This window comes from Camelus dromedarius, chromosome 26, assembly GCF_036321535.1.
Source record: "Camelus dromedarius isolate mCamDro1 chromosome 26, mCamDro1.pat, whole genome shotgun sequence".
Taxonomy (NCBI): Eukaryota; Metazoa; Chordata; class Mammalia; order Artiodactyla; family Camelidae; genus Camelus; species Camelus dromedarius.
The window spans coordinates 10,421,428-10,436,016 of NC_087461.1; the positions used below are offsets into that span (position 1 = coordinate 10,421,428).

General features: G+C 38.6%; 1 long non-coding RNA gene across 1 annotated transcript in view; it reads right to left on the reverse strand.

The window, feature by feature from the left end:
* Window positions 1-203: 203 nt before the first annotated feature.
* The window catches only part of LOC116150531 (uncharacterized), a 64,873-nt gene continuing 50,487 nt past the window's right edge, over window positions 204-14,589 (reverse strand). Inside the window, exon 3 of the long non-coding RNA XR_004134247.2 lies at window positions 204-4,808. This is a non-coding gene — a long non-coding RNA (uncharacterized LOC116150531). The remainder of the gene's footprint in view (window positions 4,809-14,589) is intronic.

A 14,589-nucleotide genomic window follows, 5' to 3' on the forward strand; every position in this document is an offset into this window, starting at 1 on the left:
CTGTCTTGGCACAGACACTAGATGGACCTCAAGGTCTTACCTTAGCCATGTCTCTTTATCACCAGCACTGGGCTCCTGTCTTCAAAGGCAGCTTGATTCCTACCTCAGTTCTTTTTGATGGCAAACCAGATCAGAAACACCACCACTCAAAAGAAACAACACAAAATGAAACACTAGCTCCCATCGTTCATTCTAAGCTCCCCCAAGATGAGAACAGATCTGCCAGAGGGTGTAAGAAAAGACACATTCTTTATTTTATTTATTTTTTATTGGAGTATAATTGATCTGCAATGTTGTGCTAGCTTCAGGTGTACAGCAAAGTGATTCAGTTATCTGTCTATCTATACAGATATATTCTTCTTCCACTATAGGTTATTACAAGACATTGAATACAGTTCCCTGTGCTATACAGTAGGTCCTTGCTGTTTATCTATATATTATCTACATATAGTAGTGTGTATCAGTTAATCTCAAACTCTTAATTTATCCCTCCGCCAACCTTCCCCTTTGGTAACAGTAAGACTGTTTTCATGTCTGTGAGTCTATTTCTGTTTTGTAAATAAGTTCATTTGTATCATTTTTTTTAGATTCCACATATAAGTGATATCATATGATTTTGTCTTTGTCTGACTTGATAATCTGACTGATGATAATCTCTAGGTCCATCCATGTTGTTGCAAATGGCATGATTTCATTCTTTTTCATGGCTGAGTAATATTCCATTGTATATATGTACCACAACTTATTTATCCGTTGATCTGTCAATGGACATTTAGATTGCTTCTATGTCTTGGCTATTGTAACATTGGGGTGTATATATCTTTTCAAATTAGAGTTTCTTTTCTGGATCATATGGTAACTCTATTTTTAGTTTTTCAAGGACTCTCCATACTGTTTTCCACAGTAGCTGCACCAATTTACATTCCCACCAACGGTGTAAAAATATTCCCTTTAAGAGACGCATTCTTGATGCTCAAACTGTACAATTCCATTTCTCCTTAATCCCTCACCAATAAAGCTTTTGTACTAGCTTATAAATAACATATATGTGTACGTTATATAGTCTTCGCTGTGTTCTTTTAGGGAAACTCTGCAAGCTGCCACCTCTTTTCTCAATAGCTGATTTAAATTATCATAAAGATTTTCTGAAGCAGTGCTCCAAGCACTATATATTTATTCTAAAATGTAATTTTCACAACACAAACTGAGAACACGGGGCTAGGTTGCCACAGTGGTCATATACTCAGTAAAGGGAGCTGTAGAGGGTAGAGGAAGATTTAATCATGGCCCTCTACCTGTGCATAGACTTATAACCAGATTCCGCACGCCTACTTTCTAAGTGTGAAGAAGGCTTTTGTAACCAGCTGCCGCAGATGCTATTGGATGGAGGTATGAATTACACCCTTGAGTTGTCAATAGAGGTGAATAAGCAATCTGCTTTGTTTGGTTTTCAAGCTTGAGCTTCTGTAAATATGACCTTTGCTTCCAGCGGTGTTTTACTCTACTTTTCAAAATAATCATTGTTCGGGTGGGAAATGTATAAAGACAACAATACATCCTCCAGCAAATCTTCTGAAGAGACTTCTGGGAGCTCCTAGGGGTGTTTCCTCAGAGTTTACAGCCTCGTCCGGGTGGCTGTCTCGTGAGTTCTGTCATTTCTCCTCTTTTCCCCCTTGTCTCCTTCCCTGGGCAGGGCTGTGTCCGCCTGTCCTGCTGGCAGGAACTACTGCTCCTGGATGGGCCCTGCAACACCGGCTCACCTTTCCTCTCAGTTTTCTAGATTTTTACATGTGTAATATTCCACTGGGAATTTTTTAAATTGAATTACAACTGATTTACCATATTATATTAGTTTCAGGTGTACAACATAGTGATACACTGTTTTTATACATTACAAAATCATCAGAAGTCTAGTTATTATGTGTCATCATACAAAGTTATATTATTGACTGTCTTCCCTGTACTGTTCATTACATTCCTGTGACTCATTTATTTTATAACTGGAAGTCTGTATGTCTTACTCTCCCTCACCTATTTCACTCATCCCTCCCACCAGTTTGTTCTCTGTATCTACGAGTCTGTTTCTTTTTTATGTTTGTTCATTTGTTTTTTTAGATTCTACATATAACTGAAATCATACAGTAATTGTCTTTCTCTGTCTGACTTATTTCACTTAGCATCATACCCTCTAGGTCTATCCGTGTTGTGGAAAATGACAAGACTTCATTCTTTTTTATGGTTGAATAGTATTCCATTTTAAAAGATTCCACATATACGTGGTATCATATCATATTTGTCTTTGTCTGTCTGACTTACTTCACTAGTATAATAATCTCTAGGTTCATTCATGTTGCTACAAATGGCATTATTTCATCATTTTTATGGCTAAGTAGTATTCCATTGTATATATACCACATCTTCTTTATCCATTCATCTGCTAATGGACACTTGGGTTGATACAATGAACCTAAAGGTGCATACATCTTTTTCAATTAGTTGTTTTTGTTTTCTTCAGAAAAATAGCCAGCAGTAAAATTGCTAGATCTTGTGGTAGTTCTATTTTTAATTTTTTGAGGAAGCTCCATAGTTTTTCTCAGTGGCTGCACCAATTTCTATTGGGAATGTTTCAAAAATAACAGTAAGAGCTAGATGAAAATTCAGTTTACATCATCTAGATTAAATTAAAATATGCTATTGTGTTTTTTAACTCATAAGTATTTGGAACTGTTCTGAGTCTCTGAAATAAAGTGTGACCCTTTCTGTCCAGTGAATGAATTCAGTCCAGTTTGAAAAGTTTCTCTTTTCTCTTTGGATGTCACTGGATTTTCAAAAGTCAACATACTTGTTCAGAATCTGTTCTGAAGTTTGTGAACAAATATCAATCAGTTCGCTCACAAAGACCAGCAGAGTAGACACTTTATTATGGACTTTGTTTTCCTATCAGATATAAGGAGTTCTTTATATCCTAGGCTAATCATTCTTTAACATATAATCACAAAATTTTTTTTTCTAATATGTTTGACTTTTAGCATTTTAACTTTTTCCTTTTTTTGTTTTAGCACTTATGCCAGTTTAAGTTAATTATCTATATTAATTATCATTTAATGTTTGCTTGATACAACAACATCTTACTGTCTCCATGTCTACCATCCAGATGTAGCCATGGCCATCTCTCTCCTGCATTACATCAGCGGCACCTCACGGAGCCCCTGCATCCCTTTCCCACCCTTACAGTCCACCCTCTTCACAGCAGATGGAAGGGGCCTGTTAGGATGAATGTGTGGCCATGGCATTTCCTTCCTTAAAAGCCTTATGTAAAGGCTTCTCTTCTATCACCTTCCTCTACCAAGCATATAAGGCCCTACACAATCGATTGATTGATCAGTGGCACCCCTGGCTCCCCCCGACGGCAGCTGCCCTCCCTGACCTTTACCGCTTCCCTGCTCTCTCCCCTCCTCCTGCCACTTCAGCCTCCTTCCTATTCCTCCAGCTCGCCAGACCTGCTCCCACCTAGGACACTTGGCACTTTCAGTCCCCTCTACTGGAAATCTCTTTCCCTTGATATTCCCAAGTCCCAATCCCTTGCTTCCATGTGGGTCTCTGTGATGTTTTGATGTCCCCCCACTTTTTTTTTTTTTTTTTTTAGTGGGGGAGATAATTAAATTTATTTATTTATTTATTTTAATAGAGGTACTGGGGAATTGAACTCGGGACCTCATGCATGCTAAGCATGCGCTCTACCACTGGGCTATACCCTCCCCCGAATGTCCCTCTTCCTGACTTCTCTGTCCATCTTTCCGTTGTTTCCAAGTTCAGGTGTGGGGAGAGGTAAGGCTCTAATTAACTGGCCCCCTTCAGCCCTAAGGGTATATTATAGTTTATGTTGTTATTGTAAATGGAAGCTTTTAAAAAGGCATGTTTCCTAATTGCCTAGGAACCTAACTGGCTTTGGTACTTCGACCTCATCCCCAGGAAAACTGATGAGCACACGGGTTAGTCTTAATAGTGCATCTGTAGAGTCCCTCCAAGTGCCTGTGCTTTCAATCATCGCGTCTGGTGCCAGCTTTGCTTTGCTTTTCAAATCCTTTTCTCTTTTAGCTCTCTCTTTATCTTACTGGGCAGGACCTCTAGAACAATAGTGAATAGAAGCACGGATACCTGGCATCCTTGTCTTGTTCATAACTTTAAAGGGCAAGCTTCCAAATTTTTATCATTAAATGTGATGTTTGTTGCAGGTTTTTTTTTTTTTTTTTGCTAGGTACCCTTTATCTGAATAAGGAAGTTCCCCTTTATTGTATTTTTCTGAGAGATTTTTTTTTCCTAAATCATAAATGCACATTGAGGAATAATGAAGACGGTCTTGTCCCACCGGATGTTGATACATCACAACGTTACAACAAAGGCTGTGGCACTGGCACCGGGACAGACAGAATGAGGGCAGGTGAACAGACAGTCTAAAATGGGTACAAATGGAAATAAGAACTTACATGATTTATTCTGGTTCCCTTTGTCTCATTTCATTATATTTTTCTTTTATTCTGTTAAAATTTCATCTCAACTATCTTTATGGCTTCTCTTTCCAGTTCACTGGCCATGTCTTCTTACAGCCCATCGAAGATGTTTTCTGGAAATTTCTTTTGAATTCTGCAACTGGTTATTTTCAGAGACTTCTCTGACTCTTCCAAATGATGTGCATTTTTCTTTTATTTCTTATTCTGGAAGGAATGTTTTCAAAGCTTCGTCCTGCTGCTTAGTAGCTAATGATATGGGGTGTGTTACTTGTTTTTTCTAAGCTTCAGTTTCCTCATCTATAAAAAGGAAAATAAGAAATCCTAGATCAAGGGAGGGTATAGCTCAAGTGGTAGAGTGCATGCCCAGCATGCATGAGGTCCTGGGTTCAATTCCCCATACCTCCTCTAAGAAAAAAGAAATAAACCTAATTACCTCCCCCCTGCCCCACCCCCCCAAAAAAGAGAAATCCTAGATCACTGGGTTCTTGGAAGGAATGAATGGGCTACTGTGTTCAACCTGCCTGGCACAGAGCCTCGCACTGGGCAGCCCTCCATGCAGTTTGGCTTTAAGAAATGTATCCAGGTTTGTTTCTCTTTACGCCTCCTCAATCAAGTCCTAGTTAAGCTTGGGGAAGGTGTGTGCATTGTCCTTTATCCTTGTGGTTAAGTTCTCCTTCTAGGTCTGCAGTGAAGGGGAAGCACAGAATCCTGGCTTTCACACAGTGCACCTCTGCTATGTTGAACTGATACCAACCCACCATGTTGCGTGCTTCCCTTGTCCTCTGAACCAAAGCTGAACATAAGAAATTAAAACTCATTCACCGTCACAAGGTTATTCCATCCCATCCTACAGCACTTTATGCACAGAGAACGTATTCCTAAAATGCAGTATCCACAAAAGTGTAGGCTTGTACCTGAAGAATATCAGCTCATGAAGATGATGCTAACACTGATGGACAAAGGTGATAGCAATGTTTATCAAGCATTGCACATGCAGTAAAGTCCCTACCTAACTCATACACATTTGAATCAGCGATTCCTCAAGCAAAAAGTCACGGTCCCACACTGGACAGTTCCCACTGGGGACATCCATCCCTTGCATGGGCTCTTTCAGTCTTAACTGAGCCACCTGGGGGGCTCAAAGTCTAGAGCATCAGTCTGTCTACTGAGCTTGAATGTACAACACACATGACTGAAGGGACGCATTTGTCAACAACAACAACAACAACAAAAGGAATGAAAACCCATCAGGAAGAGATTTCAACAACAGCCATGGAAAACCGAAGACACTTGAAATGTAGAAAATAGAAGGCCTTTTTTTTAAGCTACTAAGATTACACCTAAAATAAAGAGTACTATATATCCTTACTAAAGAAAAGTTAAAATAAGTGAAAGTTTTGAAAGTGAGGCAGACTCCTGCTAAGTATTCAACCAGCCTATAGAAAAATACCTCATTTTCTTTCCACACATTTTTTAAAGAAGGAGGCTCAGGGTCAGGGGTTCATTCAGCTCAAGAGTCTTGGGTAAACAGAAGCTAGTCTGCAGTGGAGAGATGGTCTATAGAAAACTAAGCGAAGTGTAGGACTGATCCCCAAAGGGCAGAGTCCGGTGTGTGCAGTAACTCGAGGATTCACCCGGGCTTGCGTTGGTATCAGAGTTGGCCAAACTCAGTGGTCAGAGAATGGCAGTGGTACCATGGTAGGGTCAGGATTGCTAGTGGAATATCTACTTAAGAACAAAACCTCAGCCAGTTCCTGGGGAACATACTCTCTGGGAACAGTGATGGTAAATGCTAGGCAGAGTGCCGATACCTTGATCAACTGAGCTGAGGTTCAGGAAAGCCTCAGGTCCTTGTGCAAATAAGAAAACCAAGAAGGGAGCCCAATGAACATAGCAAGAATAGGCTTGTGTGTATCCAGAGCACCCATAATAGGCTATCTTGTAGATGGTTAATTCTATATCTTAGCAGCAGATGGGTAAATCCAGTCAATATGGCTGTCTTACTGGATTAACTGGGATTAACTAGAGAATTCAGTAAGAAGTTTCTTAGCCTCATTGCCTACAGTCCAGTGGGACCAAGTCATTCAGGCTGTAATGAGGCTTTACCTTCTCAGGCTTGAAAAAGTGTTGGGGCAGGACAGGAATCCAACTGTAATGAGGGACGAACATGCAGATGAGGTACCACAGACCATCCAAAGGAAAAACACAGTGACATTGCTGCAGCCACAGCATGATGTGTTCAGGGCACTAGACTTGACTAGAGGACCACACAGCCTGTATCAGGATCATCCTATTTCATATGCTCATCAATGACCTAGTCAAGGACACGCTGGCCTCCTTGCTCATGGTCTGAGACCTGGGCCATTCTTTTAACTTCTTGGGGTCATCTTCCCATAAAACAGAGATTTTATTTGCCTCCTGTTAACTACATCATAGTGTTATGAATATAAAGAAGACTGTTATAAAAATGTGTTGCACATAAGTATTTATAAAGATAAAGTAGACAGGCAATGGAAGAAAGTGAAAGATTTCTTAAGGTCTATTCACTGGAATTTCACAACACAGCTAGAGATAATCTCTCCAGCCATGCCATTTCCTCAGCATCAGAATCACATCTCTCCTGGGGTGACTTCCAATGGAGCCAAACAAAAACTCATGAGATTTCCCTGTAAACACTCTGCCTTTCCTGATCTTAAATCACCCGATCCTCCTCTACACTCAGACTTGACCATCCCTCCCGCTCTTTGTCAACCTGCATTAATGATCACTGCATTTAAAAATCTCAGTCAAAACTCAGCTTCTTCGTTAAGCTACGTGGTCCTATGTATGCTCTCCCATATATACTATCATTCTTCAACATGTATTTTTAGTCCACTTAAATACAAAATGGGAGTATAGGGAAGGGAGGAATGGCTTCTTAGAGAAGACAGAATTTGAATAGACATAGAATGAGCAAAAAATTTAATAAGTAGACGTGGAGAAGGGCATTCCATTCCTCACCACCACCACCAATTACCACCATTGTCATCATTATCATCAGAGCTAACACTTATTGCATGCTTACTAAGAGCCAAGCACTGTTCTAAGCAGTTGATATGCAACATTTCACTTAATTCTCATGGCAACACTAAGAGTTAAATATTATTATTAGCTCCATTTTATTGATGCATATACTGAGGCGCTGATAGATGAAGGAACTTGCCCAAGATTGCTCAACCACTGAGGAACAGAACAAAGTTTGAAACACAGAGGCTGTGCTTGTAACCACTATGCTATCCTGCATCACAAAATGATTGTGAACACCAGCAGACACAGGGAAGTGCGCAGGGTCTGAAGAAAAGCCACAGAGAAATACGGCTAGACACCAACGAGAGCGTTTAGTCTGGAGAGTTAGAATCAGGCCAAGTTACAAAAGGTCTTGAATTCCTTCACCATATTTGCTTTCATAGGAGTTATTCTGTGGATAGTAGGCAGCTATCAGTGGTTTTTAAGCAGATGAATGGGATGAGATCTGGCTTTAGTTAGGTAAGTTTGGAGATAGTAGAATCCACAGATAACTGAAATTCAGCAGAAATCACCAAGTCTCATCTTTCCTTTGTAATGTATTTACCTGGTGAAGAACTTTGCATTCAGTCTAATTTGAATTCAATGCAGACTCTGAAGCACTGTAACCTATGACACCTCTAACAAACAAGAAGAAATGACTCAATTCGTCATGGGCCAGTAGGTATATAATAATAGTGACTCTTGCTAACTGTATGAAATTATTGTTATCCAAATTTCCTTCTTCCATGGAGTACATACCCAGTTTCCTCTAATTACTGGATGTGTTTATCAGCTACATCTTTATGAAATAAAGAAAAAAATATGAAATATGTTTACCCTGCATAAATCTTTTCCCTCCACTCTAAGCAAGCTGCAATTAGCAGCCAAAGCAGTATTGAAAGGGGCTTAGAAAGAACAATCAAAGATGTGTGAATTATGTGTACAACTGAGTTTAATTAAATCCCTTTACTGAAAGAAATGGAAGCGTTAAGAGTTACTCACACTTTTCAGCTGCTCACATTAAGCTCCTGGTGGAACCCTTGCAAGGAAACTGCAAAAGGGGGAAATTCTGCTCTGGGCAACCCAGCTAAAGTTCATCTCTGAAGCAGTTCAGACCACTTCCTGTGCCTAGTTTCCAACCTTTGTTTGGGATCTAGCTATGTCACTGAAACTTGATTGTTTGTGGTTAATTAGCCTAACCCATTAAATTACTCAGTTGCTTAATAAGACACAATTTGGTTACTCTTTTGGCAGCAAATCAAAAAGTAGACCCTGTATCTCTCTTTTTGACGTCTATAGATCTATTATCTTGATTTCTCATCTTTCGCTTTAAAATAAAATGTATTTTTCCACAAAACCTCCAACTATCCCCAAAATGAATTTTACTTCAGAACGCTAAATTCCCTGTTTGCTTGATTCAGGAAGTCAGTGTGTTTGTTACCCAGGGGTTGGGGGTGGGGTACATTTTTCAGCTAATGCAGCTCAGTGTTCATACCAAGAGCTTACCCTGCTAAGAATCTGGAATTTCCCTGAGGATGACTGACCTTTTGTCACAACTCTCAAAGCAGACAATGCACGGTTTTCGAGGCCAAGAGCACTTGACTCCTGCACTGTGCCGTAGAAGTGTGGCGTCTCAAACAAGCACTTGCCAGTGTTTCTTGAGGACAATTTTGGCTTTGCTCACAGGTAACCCTGTCTACCAGCTGGAGCCAAGTTCGGCAGCCCTCCAGCTGGCTGACCAGCTGCTTAAACCTCTCAACTTCTGTAACAGAAATGCAGGCGTGACATCCACACGTGTGAGGACTGTGAACATGTCACAAATCAGCAGCCACTGCTTTAAAGCTCCTGCCAAAGAGTAGAGCCTTGAATCCTCTCCCTAGATAACGCTTCTGTGAATGTTTCTTCCCTCCTCTTCATGTTTCTTTCCTTGGGGAGGAATCCTAACAACAAATGTCTTGGTTTCTCTCTGTCCTAGTGAGCTAAGCTGCCTGGGGAGTCTGGAAGTAGAAAGTGGGTATGCTCCATTTTCATTTGGGAAGAGACCAAATGTTCCACTCTGCTTCTCCTAAGCCCTTGGCGAGGGCCTCCCCCAGTCTGGTGCTGCCCCACACTGGGTTGGTTCATCAGTCTGTTTTAGGGGTTCAGTGGTGGGGAGCTCACTTGCCTACATTTGGAAACAACATTTTCCAAAACCAGGGTTATGAGTAATGAAGGTGAGGGAAATACTCAGCTCCAGTCAACTCTAGCCTTCCTCTCTCCCCTAAACAAAATAAAACAAAACAAAACAAAACAAAACTGAGAAGCACGTGCAAAGATCATAGCCCAGGGTCACAGGCTCACTAAAAGACTGACACCTACAAAGCATATAATGTCAACATTCCTTTCAATATGTTTTCATACTGGAAAAGGAAAGGAATGCCTCCCTATTCTTTTGCAATTTTTTTGTAATTTTTTTTGTAATTTTTTCATGATAGTTTTCAGTCATTTTCTTCTTTCATACAAACTTGAAACTAAATTTACTAGATACAAAAGCAAATCATATATAACTTGATGTATGACTGGAATCTTACTATATTCATAATTAATTTAGGAAAAAGTGACATTTCTATGACTTTAAACTATCTCTAGAATATAACTGTCTTTACATTAACTCAGATCTTATTTTATTATGATATTTCATAAAATTTTATATCTTTCAATTAAAAAGTCCGATTTTCTTCACACAGGTCTGGTTATTTTTTGTTGTATTTAATCCTAAGTATGTTTGTGTTTCTAATTTTATCTTAATTAGATATTGTTAATTATTAAAACTTTAATAATTTTCAATCATCATGTTAATTTTTCACATTTAGGGATTATAACATATAACAATTTTCAAATAAAGATAATATTTCTTCTCAAAAAATTAAAAAATAATGGATATATAAAGTGTGGTACATCTATACAGTGGAATATTATTAAGCATTAATAATAAATGAGCTATCAAACCATGAAAAGACATGGGGGAAACTTGAATGCATTTTGCAAGGTGAAAGATGCCAATCTGAAAAGACTACATGCTGTATAATGACAACTATATGACATTCTGGAAGAGGTAAAACTATGGAGACAGTAAAAAGTTCAATGGTTAATAGACACAGCACAGGAAATTTGGGGTCAGTGAAACTGTTCCTTATGATACCTTAATGGTGGATCCATGTCATTAGACATTTGTTAAAACTCACAGAATATAAGACAAAGAGTGAACCCTAACACAAGCTATGGACTCCAGTTAACCATAACATATCAATACTAGCTCATTAATTTTAGCAACTACACCACACTAATGTAAGATGCTAATAATGGGGGAAACTGGGAAGAATGACATGAGAACAATCTGTATTATCTAGTTGATTTTTCTGTAAACCTAAAACCAGTGGGGAAAAGGGCGGGAATCTATTAATTAGAAAAATGAAAGCAAGGGAAATGAGTTTTAAAATCTTACAACATTAAAAAAACCAGGACATCATAACTGAAAACAAGCAGAAATTTTGTCAGTAAAATTTTAAATACCTAATGCACTCAGAATTCAGCTACTGAAATTTTCAGAAATAGAATATTAATCATAGAGAGTTTAGAGAAATAAAACAGAAACTTAACCAATAAAAGCAGGGGTTTGATATGGTGATTTATAACAAAAAAAAAAAAATTTGGTCTTCAACCCCATTTCTGGCACAGAGCTCCTAAAACCTGTAGAATTTCCTAAGTGATAAGAGCAAGAAAGCTTCTTTGCTGCTTACAACAAGCCCCTTTCAAACACACATGTGTTTATGCCAATGAGGGGACTTCTGGAAAGCCCCTAAGGATGGGAGCTGATTGCCAGGGGGACCAGCCAGGTGATTAGAGGGTTGGAATTTTCAGCCCCACCCTCAGACTCTGGGGAGAAGAGAAAGGATAAGGATGGAGTTCACTCCTCAATGACCAATGATTTAATCAGTTGTGCCCCTGTAATGAAGCCTCCATAAAAAACACAAAACTGGATTCAGAGAGCTTTCAGGTTGGTGAATCAGAATGCTTCCATATGCTGGAAGGGTGGTGCAACCCAAACTCCACGGGGACAGAAGCTCCTATGTTCAGGACCCTTTCAGACCATATTTTATGTATCACTTCATCTGACTGTTCATTTGCTTCTAATATCCATTGTAAATAACCACCAATCTAGTAAGTAAACTAGTTTCCTGAGTTCCATGAGCTGCTCTAGCAAATTAATCAAACCCACAGAGGAGATCATAAGAACTTCTGCTTTACAGCCGGTTGGCTAGAAGCACAGGTGGCAACCTGGATTCATGATTAGCATCTGAAGTGGGGGCAGTCTTGTGGGACTGAGCCCTTAACCTGCGGGATCTGCTGCTAGGTAGATGGTATCAGAATTGAATTAAATCTGTAGGATACCCAGTTAGTGTCTACCGAGAACTGGAGAACTGCTTGGGGAAGAAGGCTATAAAGTCTGACCAAGAAGATTTGCAAAAAACCATATAACTTTTAGAAATTAAAAATACAGTCATTTAAATTTACAACTCAAAGGGTTAAGCCTATACAGCAAAGTAGAAAATCAGTCAATTTGAAATTAAATCAGAAGAAATCAGTTAAAAGGCAATCCATAGAAATAAAGACATGGAAAATATAAAAGAGAGATTAAGTGACATGGAATACAGAGTAAGAAATTCTCAAATACATGGTAAATAGAATAAAAACATCTAATGAGTATTTTGTCAGGGTACCAGAAAGAGGTAATATTAGAAAGAGAGCAGAAGCAACATTGGAAAAGATAATAGCTGACAATTGATCAGAACTGGGAAAAGATACCAATCCTCGCTTCAGAAAGCCTAATGAATCCTTAACAGAACAATAACACAGAAATCCTCCTTTAGACAAGTCATTTGAAACTTCAAAACTCTAAAGGTAAAGAGAGAAAAAAATCTTAAAAGCAGCCAGAGAGGTAAGACTAATCATATTCAAAGGAAAGATAAGTGGATTCACATCTAATTTTCAACAGCAAGAATGGGAAGCCAAATAATGTATCAATGTACTGAGAGGAAAACTGTCAATCTAGAATTCTGTACATAGGGTACAACAAATGGGGTTGGAGCAATTGACTACTTGCAGAAAAATGAAATTGCCTGAATTCAAGAGTTAAAAGCAAGAGAAAAGTAAAATCACAGACAAATTTGGGAAAGACTTGAATACTCTTTATGTGACCTGGGAGGTAGCAGAAAGTAAAAGCCATCCTAAATAAAAGCAAAAGAGGAAACCATTAAGGAAAAAAAATCAAGTTGTGACAGAATTGACCACAAACAAATTCAATGAATGTAGATACACAGAAAACAATGGGGGACTTTTTTCTTTCTGTGTGGGATTCAGGTGATATTTTTCCTCCTTTATATTTTACAGCTTTTCCAGTTTTTTTAATAAAAAGTATTACTTGTATTTTCAGAAAACTGCTATTAAATTTAAAAATTAAAACAGAGTTTAACTAGGAAACTTGCCTGAACGAAAGGTTACCCTACCTCACCGTACAGTTGGCCACGGGTCTACCTGTGGGCAGTCTCTCACAATGTCTTTACATAATTATAATTTATTACTTATGTACATATTTATTTAATATTTATCTCCCCCTCTCCTACCTAAATCCCAGTCTTTCTCAACCTGGGTTCAGAGGGAGAATTAGTTCCAAATACCCTAATGCCTCCGTTTTAAATAATGAAGTCACTTCTCTCCTAAGCATCGAGAATGGAACTCTTGAAACACCAGCCTTGGTAGAGGTGAGAATGTACTATGTAGTTCACAGGAGAAACCATGCTTGAAAAAGGCATGGAGTAGACCCTAAGCTCTGCTTAAGCCTGAGGGCAGGAAATAGATCTCTTTCCTTCTGGGCTTGTGCTTGGTGCCGGGTACCATGTATAAAATAATATATGCGAGTCACTGAGTCAGTTGATAATCTGCTCAGTGCTCTATCGGATCGGTATCTGCTCAAAAAGAGAGTCTTTCCATCTGAAACAAACTGGAACTCACATTGGAACACAGCATGGGAACTCTGTGCATTCTTTTATTTTGGGGACAAAAATATTATTAAGATGTTAGAAAAATACTGGGCATTTGGACCTCACGGGCAGTCAATTCAGCTAACTGGAATCCAAGGAGAAAATATGGATTTGTATCACTGAAGAAAGCAAGCAAGAATATCTATCAATGCTCAAGTTTTGAGAACATTGTATCAACCATAGGTACTAAATATACCATGTGATCACTTCCTAGCCTAGGTAGAGTGAAAAACAACACAGGTAGAATGTATGAAGCATAATTTTTAATAGTTTCTAAGTATTTTCTAAATACTGGAGGTAATTAAATTAATTAGTGCAAACCAACCAAAAAAAAAAAAAATTGGGAATTAGGGAAAGCACCTCAGATAAGTTGTTGACATGCTTAACTTTGGTAATATTATTTCTCTTGTGAAGCTGGAAATATAGTTCAATAAATTATTTACTAAATCTTATTTATTCCTCAGTGGTCACTGTGAAGCACGAGGATTTGAAAACCTAATCCTGATCTGAGTGCTCACATACTTGCCGTTATTAATAGAGACTTTTTCTTCGCTTTGTCATAGTAACAACTTCCTCATTCATCATACATTCTTGAGGTCTACTTACTCACTCTCTTTCCTGTTTAAGTCTGTTGTTAAGGATCCATCATTCTTCAAGTTGCCAGTATCATGTTTTACATTCTTCTCCATTAAATCCAAAAAGGAAATCATTATCTGATGACAAACCCCTGTGATGTACAGCAGGCGTACGTACTTTTTTGTTTGACTGATATTCTGGGTATCCGGGCACACATTGTTCTATGGGGTTTCTTAAAGCCACACTAATTAGTCTCTGTCTTTAACTCTGCATTTCTATATAGTATAGAATTACAGGAGGAAAGTATGCCTGTGTGTGTGTATTCTCATCTGTAGTACAATTTACTAGCAGAATAAAACAACCAAGTATAAATCTAC